Genomic DNA, 18,770 nt, shown 5'->3' with positions numbered 1-18,770 from the left:
GAGAGTGCCACCAATGTGGGACTGTATCGATTTGAACTTCTATTATTCATTCTAACCCCATTCAGATATAGATAGATAGGAATAGGTTCAATAAATATTTCTAATTTGTTTTTCATACATCAATTAGAGACCGTCCGTCGCCAATTAACTAAATATATAAATATTGAGGCCAGTTGTGGTGCAGTAAATAATACTAATAATAATATTCTTTATTGTACACCCAAAAATATAACACAAGGAATCAAGATAAGAAAGAAATGTACAAGAGGCGGCCTTAACGCTAAAATAGCGATCTCTTCCAGGCAGCCTTAATTACCTTAAAACCGTAAATACGAGTAAGTGTGAAATAGTCTAACTTGATTAAAAGACCAAGTTTGAAATCAACACTTACTACTACGTATACAATTTTTTAAGAAAAGTTTAGTAATTTTTAAGTTATGGGCGTACCAGCGTTTATAATGATTGAATTACGTTGATCAAAATTGATAGCAGATATCAATTTAAACCGCAACCACAATTTAATTACTAGTATTAGCCAAAACTGCATAAATGAAACATATTGCAAGAACGAAGCTTAAAATATTTCAAATCTAAATTTGCAATAACGATTAGTTACAAATCTGTTCCCCTGAATCCCTTTTAAATGAAACGGGGATTTTCTAACAAATTGGAAAACTTAGTTCGAATGTAACCACTGACTAAAAACCGTTTATTTGTTTTAGTTGTGTGTTCGATTCGAAGTCGGGGGAATGAATTATTTTCATTTTCTTGTTTTAGTAACAAAACAAAGAGCGCCGTTGAGCGTTGCGCTTGAACATTGGACGGTGCGTGGGGAACGGCTTGAACACTAGGTTCCCTCTGCCTACATTATGCCTATACAAGGGATATTCGAGACGCTTCCGCCGAATGAGCATTACAATTTAAAATTGATTAAAATTCTGTTCTGTTCCTTGACATCTCTGGAGGGCCGAGCTACGAGTAAATTACTACGAGAGCCCCTTCTCAGGGAAAGATGAAATAATAAATACTTAGTTATTCACCCTTCAGTCACTTTTACCAGTAATTAGAGAATAATAAAAAAGTAAAAAAAAATTTTAAGTTAAACGGTTTTATATTGCAGATAAATGTACTAAAAGCTAAAAAATAATTTCATAGAAATTATGATTACTAAAATTTAATCGTGGGGCACGTCCAATATCTACAATTGAAAGACATAGCGTGAGACTTCACCCACCTAGTGGTAAGTAGCAAGTGTCCCCACGATTTTACGACAAGGCTATGTACAACAAGATGTGCCTGAATCTTGAGGGGAAAACGCTAACGACATATCATTTTTATCCACCTAGTGCCATACAGTTCTCGGCGCGCTTTTACCTTTTACCTTGGGTGGTACCCCTAGCGACGTCTCATTTTTAGGCACCCTATAGCCACACAGTCCTCGACAGGATACCAGATCTTGACTTAGGTGGGAGATTCATATTGTAATTGTGTATAGTATACTGTATTATACTTACCAACCCTTTATTTTGATACCCATATTGATGGGATTGAAAACTACATTATCCGCCATTTTGTAGCAGTGGCCATCTTTGATTTTGATTTTGTATAATGCCCTGAATTCTACTTGACAAGCCCTTTCATTTGATACCCATATTGATGGGATCGAAAAAAACTAACTTGTCCGCCATCTTGTAGCGGCGGCCATCTTGGATTTTGATTTTGTGTAGTCCACTGAATTCTACTTGACAAGCCCTTTCATTTGATACCCGTATTGATAGGATTGAAAAAAACTAACTTGTCCGCCATCTTGTAGTGTTGGCCATCTTGGATTTTGATTTTGTATAGTTCACTGAATTCTAATTGACAAGCCCTTTCATTTGATACCCATATTGATGGGATTGAAAAAAACTAAGTTGTCCGCCATCTTGTAGCGGCGGCCATCTTGGATTCACAATAATATTGAATATGGATAATTGTATTGTCACCAGAATCAAAGGCGTATACCAAATTTCAGATCAATCGGTTAACGGGAAGAGGGTTAAATTTCAATTACTAAATTTGACCCAAACAAACAAATAAACAAACGGGGTGAGCTAAATAAAACCGTTTAATTATCTATATATATAAAAGGACTTGTCCTCACTGACTGAGGTAAGACGCACGCACAGCCGTAACCGCTGTGCGTAGAAACCTTAAATTTGGACAAAAGTTTACTTTCGTAATTTGGATATCCACTAAGAAGGGATTTTGAAAAATGTTAACCCTAAAGGGGTGAAATAGGGATTCAAAGTTTGTATGGAAAAAAATTTAAATTGGCACCGATTTTTATAAAATTTGGAATTTAGATTTTTAAAAGTATTTAATTGAACACGTATTTCATCGTTTTCTAGAATTCACCCCCTAAGGGTGCAAATAAGGAGTTGAAAGTTTGTATGGGAAAATTCTTAAATCGCCACCGATTTTTATAAAATTTGATATTTAGACTCTTAAAAATATTTAATTGAACATATGTTTCATGGTTTTGTAGAATTCACCCCCTAAGGGTGCAAATAGGGGGTTGAAAGTTTGTATGAAAAAATCTTTAAATCGCCACCGATTTTTATAAAATTTGAAATTTAGACTCTTAAAAATATTTCATTGAACACATGTTACATGGGTTATTAGAATTCACCCTTAAATACGCAAGCGAAGCTGCGCGCGTCCGCTAGTAATTGTATATAGATCATAGTTGTACCAGATGCACTGATTAATGAAGAATTATTTTCTTTTTTTTTGAGATTCACGCAGTATTCCGCACATAACAGACCAAGCAGAGGGAATGGCAACCTAGTGTTAAAACACTTCGTTCTCCGTTAAGACACATACAATTTCCGCCGAATTATTGAGCATTGGGTGATGAGTAGCAGTAAAACAGCAGTAAAAGCAGCAAAACCAGTAGTGACGAAGAACGTTCTGTTAAGACACGCCGATCCGCTGAGTGACGAGCGAATGAGTGAGTGATTATAGAGACGAGAAAATTAATATGATTCATTCTCCGAAATGGGAATAGAACCTACAATCGTCACGTTTACAGTGCGCTGCTACGCTATGACGGCTTCAAAGTTCTTAAAAGATAAAGATAAATATTCGCCTATATATAACATTGACAAATGTGATCGCTGGTACAGGTAGTACGTCAGTTACACGCGCGTCACATAAGATATGTCACTTTGCAACTTTCTGACTAAATATGACTAATGGGTGGTAAGTTCGAGTTTGGAAATATAACATGAGGTATTTTTCTTTCTTTTTTATTACTTATCCTGCACATAAAATACGCAGAGGGTGACTCAAATTGTCGCAGTTATAATCAAACACAGTGCTTCCACATATATATGTGTTTCTACAAATCTACAAATTTTCAAAATTCCCTCCGAATATAATATTAGTAGAATTTAGTTTAATATTCTCAAAGACGTCCCACATTATTATGACGGCAGCCGCCACCTGCGAGCTGGAGGCACGCGGCGCGGCGTAGCGTTCGTGGTTTCAAATCTTTTACAATCACAAATGTGATTTTTCTGGTAATATCTGGTAATATTGGTAATCTTATAACTGTCAATGGTGTAACGGAATGAAATGGGTTTTAAAGTAAATTAGAAATAGTTTTGGTGATATTATTCAGTAATCTTGTTTACCCGCTATTAGTTGTCCTAGAAATGTAATATTTTACAGCTTGAATGTTATCCCCAGTGAACACAAATCTCGACACTCATATAGATTTCCCATTTTCTTATCGATGAACATTTAACTTGAGTCTCATTTCATGTTTTTGACGGGAGTCTCAATACGCCATTCAAAATAAGTACAATGTATGTATATTGGATATCATTAATATTGACAGAAGGACGTACAGCTTTCCACGTTCGCGTTATTTGATATACTCGTATATTTTATCCCCTCCAGTGAACCATTTAATTTCCTTTAATATTAAATGAGGAGGTATCTAAGATGATTCTTATAAAGCTGATGATGGATGGCGGCTGGAAGGATGTTATGCTGAAATAACAGATTTAAATTAGAAACGGTTTTGATTCGTTTCAAATGTATTTTGCGTAATGGAGTTTTTATCTGTTTTTTTTAGTGTGTATATGGTTTTATGTATTAGTATTTTTCTTTTAACCTGACTGAGCAACCCATATTTGACAAATATGGTGATAATATTCGAGCATCTAGAAGCCATCACGGCATTACAGCACAGTGTCTGACAGCACGCTCGATGGTTGCGGGTTCGGCTTACACACGCGGGATAAATTATTTAATTTCCTCACTTCCTCCATTCGAAAACCACAATCAAAAACATATTAAGAAACAAATTATTTTCATTCCATTTACCCTTCATTTTCTATTTATTGGAAAATATGGAATATATGTAGGCAAATTAAAAATTAAAAACGTAGACTCATTTTAAGTACGGCTCGAAATGGTTTTCATTATGGTCTTAATAGGTATTGACGTAAGCTTATTAAGTACAAGTATCGAACGCTCTGAGTGTGTTTTATAAATATTTAAATACCTTGGCTGAAGGGAGGGGTTTAATAAGCGACAGCCAACGAACATCATTATAATAATGTTCTTTATAAAATCAAATGTTAGGGTAATTATCAATAAGGAAGGGTAAATAAACTGTGGTTAGTAATTAATTTCATAAGTACGTTTTTTTCTGCGTGGCTCTTGATGTCATATCCATTGTTTGCATTGAAATTAATAGAGTTAATTCCGTTAAATTGAGGTCATCGTGGCGCAGTGCAAGGGTGTGATTGTAAATACAGCGGTTGTGGGTTCGATTTCTACTCAGGAGAATGAATTATTATTTAATAATATTTTCATTTTATCGCTCTGGTACCAACGCAGCAATGCACGGCGTTGAGTTCCTCCACTCAACATGCAATGCATCAAAAATTCGACCGAATGTGGGGAACGTCACTGGGTTCCCCTTTACCAAGGTAAATGTTGCTTTTGTTATACTTATTCGTATATAATCTACTTTTACCCTGAGATTATTACGGCCATACATCGCCCCCTTCGTACTTAATGACGCCTAATGACCACCTCGCGGCCGCAATCATCGCAAATTATGTTAATATTTCATACAGACGGAAAAAACAGAATTTTTGTTAATATATCTTTTTGCTTATTTTGTTTTACTGGCATTATGTAGCGCTGGGCACCTTATGAGAATGAACATACGTTACTTGGAGTCATTTTGTATATTATTTGAGGTTATTATTTTCCTTTTTTACCCTTTTTTCGAGTCTCATTTTTAAAAGGTTTGAGGTGATAAAGTTAGATTATGGTTCTGATTGAAAAAAAACCAAAAATGATTCATTCCCTCGCTCGAGAGTTGAACTCACAACCCTTAAGTTTGCTTTATATAAATAGAAAATAAGAATTCACTTATATAAAACAACAATAATGTATCCAAACCTAGAGGTCGACACAGATCTCAACCAGCCACGTCTCAAGTACTACAAAAATAGAAAGGTCCATAACAATACAAGTTTGGTCGTATAAAGAATACTTACAATAACGTCTCATATTTTAGTAAGAAACTTAAAACATATTGTATTTCTTTTTATCACCAAATAAGGGTTAGATAAGACGAAAAATTAAAACATAATACATACAGTTGTGTAAACATATTGGGATTGCTTTGTCCGAGATACAGCGTAAAAAATATATACAATAATTAAAGATCCTTAAACTACTAAAAATACTTAAAATATTCATATCTATTGGTAATCTTTCTTCCCTTGAAATTCGGCATGTAGGTAAGTCGATTAGGAATAGTAGGGGAGCACAAAGAGGTTTTCTATTTAAATGTAAAACAAATTAATGTATAAATATTGAAACAATCATATTTTAATAATATTAATATTCAAAGTCTTATTACCACAGCTAAGTTAAAGGAAGAAATATAATATAAAAGTTATATCTTAAATTTATTTTTTTATTAAATAATTTATTATCTTATTCCCTAAATACTACTTTTAAGAAATAAGGCACCAGAAGATATTAAAAATATTTCAGTCATTTTATGATAATAGCTAATAAAATTTGTGAATATTTAATTTAAAAATAATTACAATATCGAACTTAACTTCAAAGAGTATTAAAATAAAGTTGTAAAGAGTTATTACGCCTCTTATTAAAATTGAGAAGGTTGCGACGCCACGAGGCCTATTCAACTGGATAACTGCTTTTTCTATACAGTTTTTTACCTGCGGCTTCGCCCGCGTGGTCTATAATAGAATATATAAAAATAAATATGTGAACGTAGCGGGAGTCGAACTTGCGCATCTTGAAAACTCTTCAACCGTTCTGACCTCTTAGCCATACGTTCTTATCTTCCTAAGGAAAGCCGTAGTATGTAATAACACTTTGAAAATGCTACGCATAATATAAAGAAAGAAATTTTCCTCAAATTATAAATCCATTCAGTAAATTTTGTTTAATTTTTTCCCCTCGTATCAACCATGGTTTGGTTATATTATGACAAAATAACTCGCAAAGTTGGTAACAGGCGCTACGTTTTAACAATCTCGGGGCAACTTCGCGGAGAAGTTCGGGAACCTGCAGCGGGCTGCTAGAGACGATGTCTTGCATGCGTCACAATATGTTGAGCTTGGTAATAATACGATGTAGATTTTTTTAAAAATTCATTTAAAAATATGTCGCCATTAGTATACGTTGTCATAATTCTAAACATGTTGCTAAAGGAAGTGATACCAAAAATAAAATAAAAAATGGTGAAGCTAAAAATTCCAATAAATAAAATAAACTAAAAAGTATACCCTGCCATATACGAATATAGCATAGTAGACGCCTAGTCTTTCTTGTTGAGTGCTGAAAAATGAAAATAACGTAATTGTCGAACTAGATATCGTATATCAGTCAGAGACTGACATTGACCTATTAACGTCGTGTTACTATACGAGTACATTAAACATGACTTGCATAAAACTATTTTATAATATACTATCAAAATGAACCATCCAAGTCGAGGGATATTAGAAAATAAAGATATTGTTTTGAAGAACAATACTCGCTGTAGGTACCTACTGTAATAATGCTCTAATACAATAACTGTGTAAAGGAAGCGAGGCGGTATTGTTATCCTACTGTAAATATTTTCTGCAATATATATTTGTTCTTTTATCAGATTTATTTATAAATTTAATATAATTTATTTTAAATGAAATTATATTTTATTTTCTCTTTACATTCTTAATTTGTATCTGCTCTAATGTCATAGAGCTAGAGAGTTTGTTTGCGCACTAATGACAGGGACAACTGGTTTAAATTGAAGAAATATTTTATCTATTAGTTCATCGGTCCAGGAAGGCTAGCAGTTACGGTCTTTGGTTTTGAAAAATCCGACTCGCATCTGATCCGATTTTTAAATACAACTATTTTATATATTTATATATTTTATATACTTAGGGCACTAGCTTCTATTAAGCTCGTCTCAAATTGAAATTTGCCCGCTTCATGGTGTATTGATCTATCCTACAAAATTTTACGCAAGATCATCCATTTATTACATCCACCACCGTTTTTGTGCAAAACTGACGCACCAATTAAGAACGGCCGTGACTCTCACAATCTGAATATTGAAACATTCTTTGGCAAAATTAAATTAAATTTTAAAACGTTTTATTATTATAAGATGTTATGGGATGGTCATCGTGAGTAATATCTTCATAAAATATTAAAATTAGATGATTCTACCACACTCTTACAGTAACTGACGTTAACGTAAACATGAAGGGTGGTAGAGTTTCATCCCCACTCGAGTGATTGATTACTTTCTAATTATTTCTTTGCAAATATGCATGAGAAATGCATTTCTCGTGATAGTGCAACATTTATTGATTATGTTAAAAAAACAATACTAACAATGAGAAAAGTTTTAACCAGACCTCAGTACGTGTTTCACAACTGTTTGATAACTTTCTGTTAACTTATATACAAGTTATCTGACAAAGATTTCTATCGGCTTCTCGTTCTATCCTACATCTAGGATAGTATGTAAAGGCACTCTGTTCGAATTCCAGATCTTATATGTTGAGCGAAGCTGGCGGATCTGAACGCCGCACTGCTGCCTTATCAAATTAGGAAAATGAATATTATTAATTCTTCAGCCATGAGTGGAGGCCAGATCCACAAAAATAGCCTACACTGTTCTATTGCACCACGATAGCCTCTGATGTTGAATAAATATCCTCATAGGTCTATTAAGACACTTTCCTACTTTCCACCAAATTCACGTGGCATTATGTGATGAGTGGCTGAATTTAACGTCGCCCTTTGCCTCTTTATCAGGGTATGAATGAATCGAACCCATAACCGTCGCGTTTCCAGCCTCATCCTTGTGTTATTGGGCCTCGATGGCCTCATAATATGTTAATATGTATGTATATCTTATTCTTCTACAAATCATCTAATAGTAGTTAAATAGTATAAAGCATTTCTTTGTTTATAGTAATCTATAGAAAACCTCCAAACAGTGACGTGGGGAAGTACACTAACTCGATATGTAAAGTTGAGCGTTGCCAGATTGTCAGCAAGTTGGAACAAAAACTACGTCAGCGTTTGAAGAACATGTTGTGGAAGTTACACTTGTGTCAGCATCGTATGTGACGGTGCCAGCGAGCAACCTAACCAATGTAGGTTACATTTAGGCTATTATTTAGTTTTTTGGGGATAGTAAATTTACTAATAAATTTCTTTAATAAATTATATTCCGTTGTGGATTGTCGCTTTAGTGGGATCAATTTTTTTATATTTTCATATCCTCTCTCTGGTGACAAACCTCGGTTTTGAGCTCTGTGACTCAATAGTAATGTCTTGGATAGGAAACCTACTAAGATAGGAAAGTAGCAAACGAAGTGCTTTAACCTCAACAATCTGCTATAAACTGAATACAGCGTTAAGCAAAAAATACTTTTTAATAATATATGTTAGACTCATTACTTTTAATGGCAAGCTTCATTATTGAATCGACAAAAAAAATAAAAATAAATAAAAAAAAAATAAGATAACATAAAAGCAAATCTCCCAAACAAATTCCGAGTTTGGCTGATGAAGCGTTGGATGCGTTTCTGGTTACCCCGCTAGGAAAAAAATGGAGACCTAAAAAAATAATAAATTATTATCACTTTAATAAATCCTAAAAGCGTTTCTTCCAGTTATTTAAGTAATACAATACTAATATTTGGGCGGACTCCCAGCAACACGTCTCCGAGGACCGTGAGTTAATGACGCGTTTCCATTCCTCTCGAGGGACAGGACTTGCTCCGCGAGCGCAAGGTCACACACACTTTCTATGATAAATAAGCTATAATGTCCTTAAGGGACGCTGGGATTAGAATGATTTAGAAGTAATATCAAAGATATTATAGTGAAACGGTTGGAATTGTTTTTATTATATATATAATATTAGCTTTTGCCTTCGACTTCGTCTATTTAGTGAAATAACTAAGAGTTTTGTAAGGCACATTCTAAGTACTCGAGATGAGTCTGACAGACAAATATGGCCTAGACAGACAGACAGACAGACTATTACAGTCTAGGCTTCCTCGATAAATGGACACCACTAAGTATTCTTTTCAACAGTACTTGCTGGGATTAGCGCGATCAAACAAACACGCTCCTCAGCTTTATAATAATAAGTATACACATAGATTTAGTTATTTAACTAAAATAATACCAAAGTAGTCGTTTTCTAGAATAAGTAAAAAATCTAATAACCTATTGTTTTCCGTTCGTTTTCATAAAAGTTTGTTTAGTTAATGGCGCGTCTCATTTCTCTCGCGGGACTTACATTACTTCACTGAGCTAAAGTTTTGCAGTTCGTTTTTAAATCGGAATAGAAACCAGTTGCAGGTGAACATCGAAATGACTAAAAAATTACTTTAAGCTTTGCTTATTTCCTTTGATTGAGATTAGGTTTTTTCTTTAATGTTTACTTTGTATTTTTATAATCGACTTCCGATCCCAATCCTGACTGTATTTTTTATGTTTATTACGTTAAAACTTTCGACTGGATGGACCGATTTTTATGATTCTTTTTTATTTAAAAGCTCGTGCTTCCCATGTGGGCACATTTTAACTCGGTCCTTTTGATTCTTGAGTTGTCCAACAGTGGGCGTCAGAAAGTTGACGATGATGATGATGATGTTCGAACTTTCGATATCACTTATAACTTCAGGGTTTGGTTCTATTTGACAATTTAGTTATTTAATTATGACTTGTGAGCTTGTTAAAGTATTAGGTAATTTGTGGTGCATAGTTAGAATCATGTGCATCTGTCTGGATGCGCTACTCGATATGCTAACAGGACAGAACGCGGCTTTGAGTTCCGCCACACAACACACAATTTATCGAAAATTGGGCTGAAAATAGATAACGGAGTGTTTTTACGCCACGTTCTTTCTTTCTACTATGTCATGTGGGTAAAAGCAAAAACATTTTTATCCTATATCTTATAAAACAAAGTCGCTTTTTGTGTCTGTCTGAACTTTCTAACTCTTCTTCTTCTAAACCACCCAACGGATATTTATGCGGTTTTCACCATTAGGTTGAGTATTTCTCAGGGAAGGTTTATATATAGTTTATTATTTGTACATTCTTATGTAAATTAACATAAATACGATAAATGTGTATAAAGTCCTACCCGCTGAGACACTTTGGCGCATGCGCTGCTTTAATGGTAAATACTACATGAAAAAAATGTACTGGAGTATTGTTCCTCTTAATAAGATCTACAAAAAAGTCCGCGATGGCATATTCGTATCTTTTAAGAATAACGTGTAGTGATCATATTTCTGTCTAAAAATAGTAATTTCAATATATTTTTTATTGTGAGGGATATTTTTCCATAATGGTATTAATCCTTATCCTTTAAAATACTTTATTAAATTTCTACGTTAAACGAAGATATAATTTGCTTTTTAAACTATTTCGAAATTGCGAATAGTTTTAGAGAAAAACGCATTTAATTATTGACACATCACGCCGTTCACACATCAACTGCATCGAGTCAAGTTTCACTTATCCCTTACTCTCAGCATATAAATAAGTATATTAGTTACGTTGGCCATTTAATGTAGATCAAAACTGTCTTTTACTGTTTTTCATTTTAATAAGTACTTTAGAAGTTGTTACAATATCAAAAAATCCTTGCTGCGAAACGCGCCTCGCGACGTTATACTTATACAAGCGAGTCCGCCGCGCCCGCCTGCCTTACACGCATCGGTGGTTCAGTGGTAGAATGCTCGCCTGACACGCGGGCAGCCCGGGTTCAATTCCCGGCCGATGCATTCTATTTAATTTTCGTCACAGGCAGCCACGTAGTGCTTGCTTTTCATCAGGGACAGAATACCCTCTTCAGCATTAACCACAAGCTCGAAAAAAAAAAAACCCGCCTGCCTTTATAACAACGAAGATTTAGATGCGTTTGCACGTATTGGATAATTCGAGTTGAATGTATTCTTTAATGTCACTTAACTATCAAAAAGTAGTAATTTAAATATATTTTAATAAGTACTTGAAAAGATTAGTATCACAGATATAAAATTACGGTACCTACTAAAAAATCCTTGCTTTGTAAAACAATTGGAAAATCCTTATTGAAACTACGAAAATGCGGGTTGCATTAGGGTTTAATCAATTTTCACATTATCTTAAGTGATTTGTAAACATATATTATATGAATAATCCAGTAGTAAAAGCGGGCGAAGCCGCAATAGGGTCGCTAGTATTTCAATATTTCATTGAAGTAATGCAGTTTTTTATTAAATTTGATTTTGTCATATTTCAAAGGACGGTGACAGTCGTTTATATGAATATATTTTTAGCGAGGTTCATTCAGTTCTATACAGAGTGGTTATTATAAAAATGGATTATTCGGAAAAAACTATTTCATGATTTCAATAAACCAAATAAAATGTAACTATAGCTTCTATTGAAAATGTAAAAATATATAGCTTTTTTATTTTAATAGCTTTCAAATATGCTTCGCTTGGTTTGAATATAACAATAAGATATTTGGGCTATAATATAACAATAAGATAAATCGGTCAAACACGTACTTGAGTCTCTAGATAAAATTATTTAATATAAAAAAGTACGAAAAGCAACATATGGACAAAAAAATATGTAAATCATCCAACAGATCTTCTAACAACATAAATAAATTGCAAAGCGTATAAGAATTTCGACAAATCTTGACGAGATAGTATCGCTTAGTGGTCGGAGCGCTATGACTAGGTTTTCAAGAGGCGAGGTTTCAATTTTTTTATACGTTTTCAAAAAAAATCCTCTCTACGTGAGGACTAGCACTAAAAATATTAAGAACCTAAATATGTTACAGAAATTCTATACTACAGAAATTCTAGGTCTCTCGCTAACTAGTTGTAAAGTAATTTTGACAATCTGGCCGTGTTTCATGTAAATTTCCATCCATTCGATTAAAGTAGCCTTAAGCACATAATCGATATTCCATTATTCAAGTTTCAATAACTTAATTAACGTTTTGTGTAACGCCTCCAGCTTTGACCTTCGCTTCGAGACCTCCTCCGGTGTCTGATGTCGGTGTTGCGAGTAGTTTAGACGTTTATTATTATTATTGATGGTTCCACACGATGTTGAGGAAGAGAAGATTTTAGATGATTTAATAGGGTTAAAATATTATTAATTAAAATATGAATAAGATAAGATTATTTGAATTTACTTAATAATTTCGTTATGGTTATGGGGGCGTAGTAGACCAGCGTCAACTGTAAACACGTTGGTTATGGGCTCGATCTTTATTACCTATAAATAAACTATCAATCCTAGATCTAAACTAATATTGTTATTTTTTTAAAAAAAAAAAAGCGAAATTAAAAGTAGCGATTAGAGGAGAATTTTTTACATATCTATCTTATATCATTAAAAAGTATATTTCAAATTTAAGCACAGGCAGAATTTTCTATATAGTTCAATATTTTGAAAAACGTTTTGTTTTTCTGGGTGTGGACAGATAAAGAATAGGATAACACTCTAAAACAGGTAAACTGAGTGTCTTGACAGTATTTTTTTTAAAATATATCTCCTATTATATGGTTAGATGGCAGTTAGAACTCCTAACAATTAATTATTAAACTGTTATCACATTTTAATTAAGTGTACAAAGCTAATTACACACTGTTCTAACAAACTTCTTGGTACAACTTTAAACACACAGAGCGAGGCGAGGGCGGAGGTGAGAGGTGATTAAAGACAAATTAAAACGTTTTCATCCCATCAGCAAGCAGTTTGAAACGTGAGCTGGAATCAGCTTTATCAAGTTTGTGGAAGTTCTCCTTATACAAGTGTACGGTAAATGCAAATACGGATGGTTTAGTTCCTATATAGAATATACGTATGAATAATTCTGTAATCTGTTTATTTACTTACATTATTTTATGTACGACAATTAAGTATTAAAATTGTATATGCTCCGACACTGTAAGTAGCTAGCTAATTTAATATAACCAAACTGTAACCGAGAGGAAAATTATAATTTTCTTAGTGAGTGACAAATGCAAATGAGCCATCTCTCTTAATGTAATTACTTGGTGAGGAGGTACTCGCGCTGGAAAGTAAAAGCCAAATGGACGAATGCTCTGTAAAAATGTAATAACTCAGACCCTTTAAAATATTCTATACCTTTTCATGAAATGTACCTACTCGGCGAAATGAGGGTTTCCTTCGAAAAAATATTATTATTTTTTGTTTACATGTATTTTAATATGTTGAGTTCTGCCAATCAACACACAATGTTTGCAAAATTAGGCGGATGATGGGGAATAGAGTTTTTCATAACTAGGTTTGCTTTGCCTACCCTGCAATATGCGGGTAACAACATAAATTTTATTTTTTATCTTTTGAAAGAAACAATGAAAAGCGCAATGATACATATTTCTTCATTTAATTATAAGAAAGTTCGCAATGAAAATACAAAACTACAGAATTTCATCACGCTGTATACCACACATATCAAGATAGGCACCTAGAAAACTAGTGTTATTACACTTCCGTTTCCCATTTTTCACTTAATTTTCGAGACTCAACATCGAACTCAGCCTTTATGTACACTATCCATCCATACCTATATTATAAATTCGAAAGTAACTCTGTCTGTCTGTCTGTCTGTCTGTCTTTTACGCAATCAGGGCCAAACCGCTAATTCTATTGTGATAAAATACACATATAGAGATACTTGAGGGTCTCGGGATGAACATAGGATACTTCTTTTTCTCATATTTGTAATATTTTCGATATATATGAATATATAAAAATACTTATAATTGACATGCAATTTACTCCGCCATGTTTATAACAACCGCCGTTGCTAAGCAACGATTTGGAAAGTTTGTTGTTAGAAAACGTCACCCATAATGAGCTTGCTTAACGCATCTCTCTATTGACAACTGAAAAGAATTTCATAAATATATTTAATAAATATTCGTATAGTTCAAGCGAGCGTAGCCGCGCTCGGGTCCACTAGTTACTTATAAAACCTCAACCGTCCCCACCATCAGCCCGTAACTAAGAGGTAGCGACGCGGAAGATCGGTAATTTACTCTCTCTTAATGCGGACGTCGAATAGTCCGGGGATTAAACGGAATTAGTGGGACGGACGGACGGACGTCTGTGGGGAATAAATATATTTATATATTTTGACTTATTTAATATATTGTCACGGTTTTTAAGTCAGTCTTAGTAGTTCAAAATATCAATAATAGATACTTGCAACTTTTCACTTTTGATATTTTACCTGGGGACCGTTAATTCATTTAGTATTTGAATTAATAACCTTTGATCTACTCAAACTATATCTTTACAATATATTTAAACAAATATTTGTATACATATGTGGAGGTTATCATGGCGTAGCAGCACAGCATCTGACTTCCCACTTGGGGTCTGATTTATTTTCACGTCCTTGCTCTAATAACAAAATCTAATATCTCGAATATTGGTGCATTGGGAACAGAGTGTCTTAAAGCTAAGTTCCCTCTACTTCCCCAGCAGTATACAGCATGAGTTTAAAATGCTACATATAATATAGCTTTTCATACAACATAAGAAAATGTGCGAGTGTGACCCAACGAGATAACGCCTCGTTAGATGCTTCCGTTTAATTGAGTTGCCGGTCGTTAGTCGTTACCTTCTTGTCCCTCGTTTATCTGCGACGGGAGCGCCACGAGGTGTGCGCCATTCAAATTATTATCTGGCTAATTATATACTTATATATTAGGTTTAGCTTTATTCAAAAGTAATATTATTTTCTGACTTTACGTATGTACGTGATGGTTCTGGGTTCCATTCCCACTTGAAGGAATTAATTATTTTAATATACACCCGTATAAGCTTTGGTAACAAAATAATATCGGGTGTTAAGTTCCGTCAGTCAATACGTATGTCTTAAAATAAGATGATATTAGCCTTCCCTGCAAAGAGTGATACAGCGTGATTCTGGTTTTCTGCAACATGATCGTGGTAGATAAAAATATATTGAATATTTTTTATCTCCACGGTGTATCCTGAACAAAAAAGGGGAGACAGCGGGAACCCGGGAACATCGTGTTAAGACACTTTGTTTTCCATTAAGACACATCCGCTCTCTACTTTAAGTAGCGAAGTTTTTTTGCCTCGTAAACAGAGTTCAACACCAAAACATTCAATATTTACATACAAATATTCCTTATACATATAATTTTAAAGTAGCGCTCACTAAAATGGCATAACTAAGAATATTCAATACAAGCAAAGTCACGTACAAGCACTAGTGTGCCATAAATATAAATAACGTGAATATGTTTGTAAATAATTTATCGCCGCATCTCGTATGCGTTACGTTTTGTTTACAGAATGCATTGGGGTTTGGGGCTTGAAATTTTATTAGACGATAATAAAACTGAATAAATGTTTAAAGAATGTCTTGGTTGGAAGCTTGGTAATGGAGTGTCTAAATATTAAGTTTTCTCTCTATATCTCTGTGTGTGGGACTTAAATATACTTATGTACCAATAAAAGTAATAACACAGCAAGACAGAGAGAGATAGAGCAGAGGCAAGACAGCCTCGTCTTTTAAATTGGAGCATGCAGCTGTATACTCGTTGTGGGTTTGACGCAAAGCGCGGCGTTAAGTACCGCCATTCGGTAATGAAAGGATAGTGTTGTTCCCCATTAAAAGACGTGTAGTCAAGCCAGTCGTGGCGCAGAGGCACAACGTATGACTGTGAAATCGACTCGTTATGGGTTCGATCTCCGCTCGAGGAAACGAAATATTTATTTAAATTTTTATATTTAATTTTTCGCTCTCGTGTCGAGGCAGAACGCGGCGTTTAGCTACGCCACTTGACAAGCAATGTCCAGAATTCAGCGGAAACTTGAGAACGGAGTATCTTAACACTAGGGTCCGTCTGCCTATCCTGTTACATGTGGGATACAGCGTGGAGCAAATATACACTTACAAACACAAAACTTTAAACCTAAATTATAGAGAAATAATCAAATATAATTCTAGTGTCACCATCAATATCGACGTACTCGTATAAACATACGAGTACATAATGTTTACAATTAGTGAACGTTAATATCCATCCGTTGTATGATATATCTATAGTGTGTGTGTGTGTGTGCGTGTGTGTGTGTCCGCTCCGTTACCTCGTTTTGTATCGGTAATTCTCATAATTAACAAACGAGTAAATTCAGAACTAAAACAACAAATCCCAAATGAACTTGCATTGGGCAAACTTTGCTGTAATGTCACAGCCTGTATAGAACTCAGCTTGATCATTTTTCACTCAACTACACGCGGTGTTCCTCGTATAGCAGGGTAGACAGAGGGAACGTAGTGTTAAGACACGCCGTTCTCAAGTTTCCGCGATTTTTTGTGGCATTACGTGTTGAGTGGCGAATCTCAATGTATTGCATGCTTTGGCACCAGAGCGAAAAGAATTATAAATTATATTTCATTCTCCCGAGTGGGAATAGAACCCACTATCGTCACATAAACACGTTACCGGCACACGCTTGTGCCCCTGCACTACGACGGCCTTATGATTAATCATTTATGTTAAGTATTTTTTTTTAATTAAACTTATAATATATGTCGGGGGTAACATTATTTTACAAGACATAAATTACAGATTAAGAAAATATATTTTTTTCCGCTTAAAGCTGTCTGAAGCTAGTTAATGTTCTTCAAAAGAATTAAAAAACGGCCATGTTTTCTAATTTTTTTATGTTCAGCACTAGTTAAAATTATTAAGAGCAATTTTCAAGTCTCAGTAGGCCAAGTACAGTGAATTTTTAAATTCATGCAGGCAAAACGTAGCCTCATATTTGTACGTGCAAAATAAGTGAAAAAAAGGAGAATAAGATTTTTATTTTTTTAAAAACGTACAAATATTTTAACATAACGGGATCGGAACCCACGTCTATTGGAAACAGAATAGATTTATCTGAAATTAAATTGGCGTTGAGTTCAGCAACTTAGCACGCAACGCTTCCATAAATTCGGCGGAAAGTGGGGAACGGAGTGTTTTAACACTAAGTTCCCTCTGCCTAACCTACTGTGTGCGTTGCAGCGTGAAGCTGAAAAAAATGATACGTTTCATATTTCAAAAATGACTACCAAGGCTCTCCAAAAGCTGTATTACAACGTGTTATAGCGCAATACAACGGTGATTATCTAATAACAACATAATGTTCGGTATTTACTCAAATGATTCATAAAATTTTGGGATCGCACTCGTTACATGTAATTAACTGATATCCCCCCTCCCCTCCCCCCCGCCTCGTTTATTGCGAATTAAAGTTATTACGTTAGAATGATTCACGCTAGAAGTAATAAAATTGGGAAATGAAGTTGTTATTGTGGAAATTAATATTATATTTGAAGTTTTGAGTTTTATTCAATTTTACGAGGCCATCGTAGCGTAATAAGACATCGTCAAAGTGTAAATGTGATGGTTGTGGATTTGATTCCCACTCGAGGGAAAGAAATATTTAATATTTTTTATTTTATGTAGGTGTCGTATAATTAATCAAACTTTAGTTACTAACTTTCAATTGTAGATTATTTTAATGAATAAATAATGTATATTTCTCTTGAAGCCTTATGACTCTATTTAAAGTAAGAGTAAAATGTTAAAAATGTTATATTTAAGTACTTTTTATTCTAGGTTATAAGATAAAAGTGAAGGTAGATGAAACATAACAGTAAAATAAACTATTGTACCAAATATTTATCGTTACTTCCCCAAGAGTAACGATAATCGTCAATAACTCTACTATCACAAACAAACATATCGCTCAAACACTGCACAAATAGCTGTAATCAAATAAATGTTATTTCTGAAACACTTGTATTTATTCGAACAATAACGACCGCGAGTGGGAACTCCGTCGATACGTTCCTATATCCAGATAGGAGGGTACGTCTCTGCGTGAATTATTCATAGGGCAATGATGTAATGCGTAGAAAAAAAAGCGTCCACGCGATGACCGGGAAAATAACGGAAATGATAATATTTCCAAAATAAGTTATTGTAGCATTTTCTCGATTGATATTCAAACCCTCACCCACTATGAATGCAGTTAGACACGTCATTCGTGCAATTCTGTAACAAAATCATTTTCATATAAAATAAGTTATAATATAATATCTAGAACTGGTCCACTACAAACTT

At 34.2% G+C, this 18,770-nt stretch overlaps 1 non-coding gene across 1 annotated transcript; it reads left to right on the top strand.

Moving 5' to 3' along the window:
- Window positions 1-11,292: 11,292 nt before the first annotated feature.
- Window positions 11,293-11,363, top strand: TRNAV-GAC (transfer RNA valine (anticodon GAC)). The gene has a single exon. It is a non-coding gene; the product is annotated as a tRNA-Val (tRNA).
- Window positions 11,364-18,770: the final 7,407 nt, after the last annotated feature.

This window comes from Heliconius melpomene, chromosome 2 (genome assembly GCF_056956725.1).
Source record: "Heliconius melpomene rosina isolate 202511_hmr_F chromosome 2, ASM5695672v1, whole genome shotgun sequence".
Lineage (NCBI taxonomy): Eukaryota > Metazoa > Arthropoda > Insecta > Lepidoptera > Nymphalidae > Heliconius > Heliconius melpomene.
The sequence above is the reverse complement of the archived record's forward strand: the minus strand, read 5'-3'. Positions and strand labels throughout refer to the sequence as shown.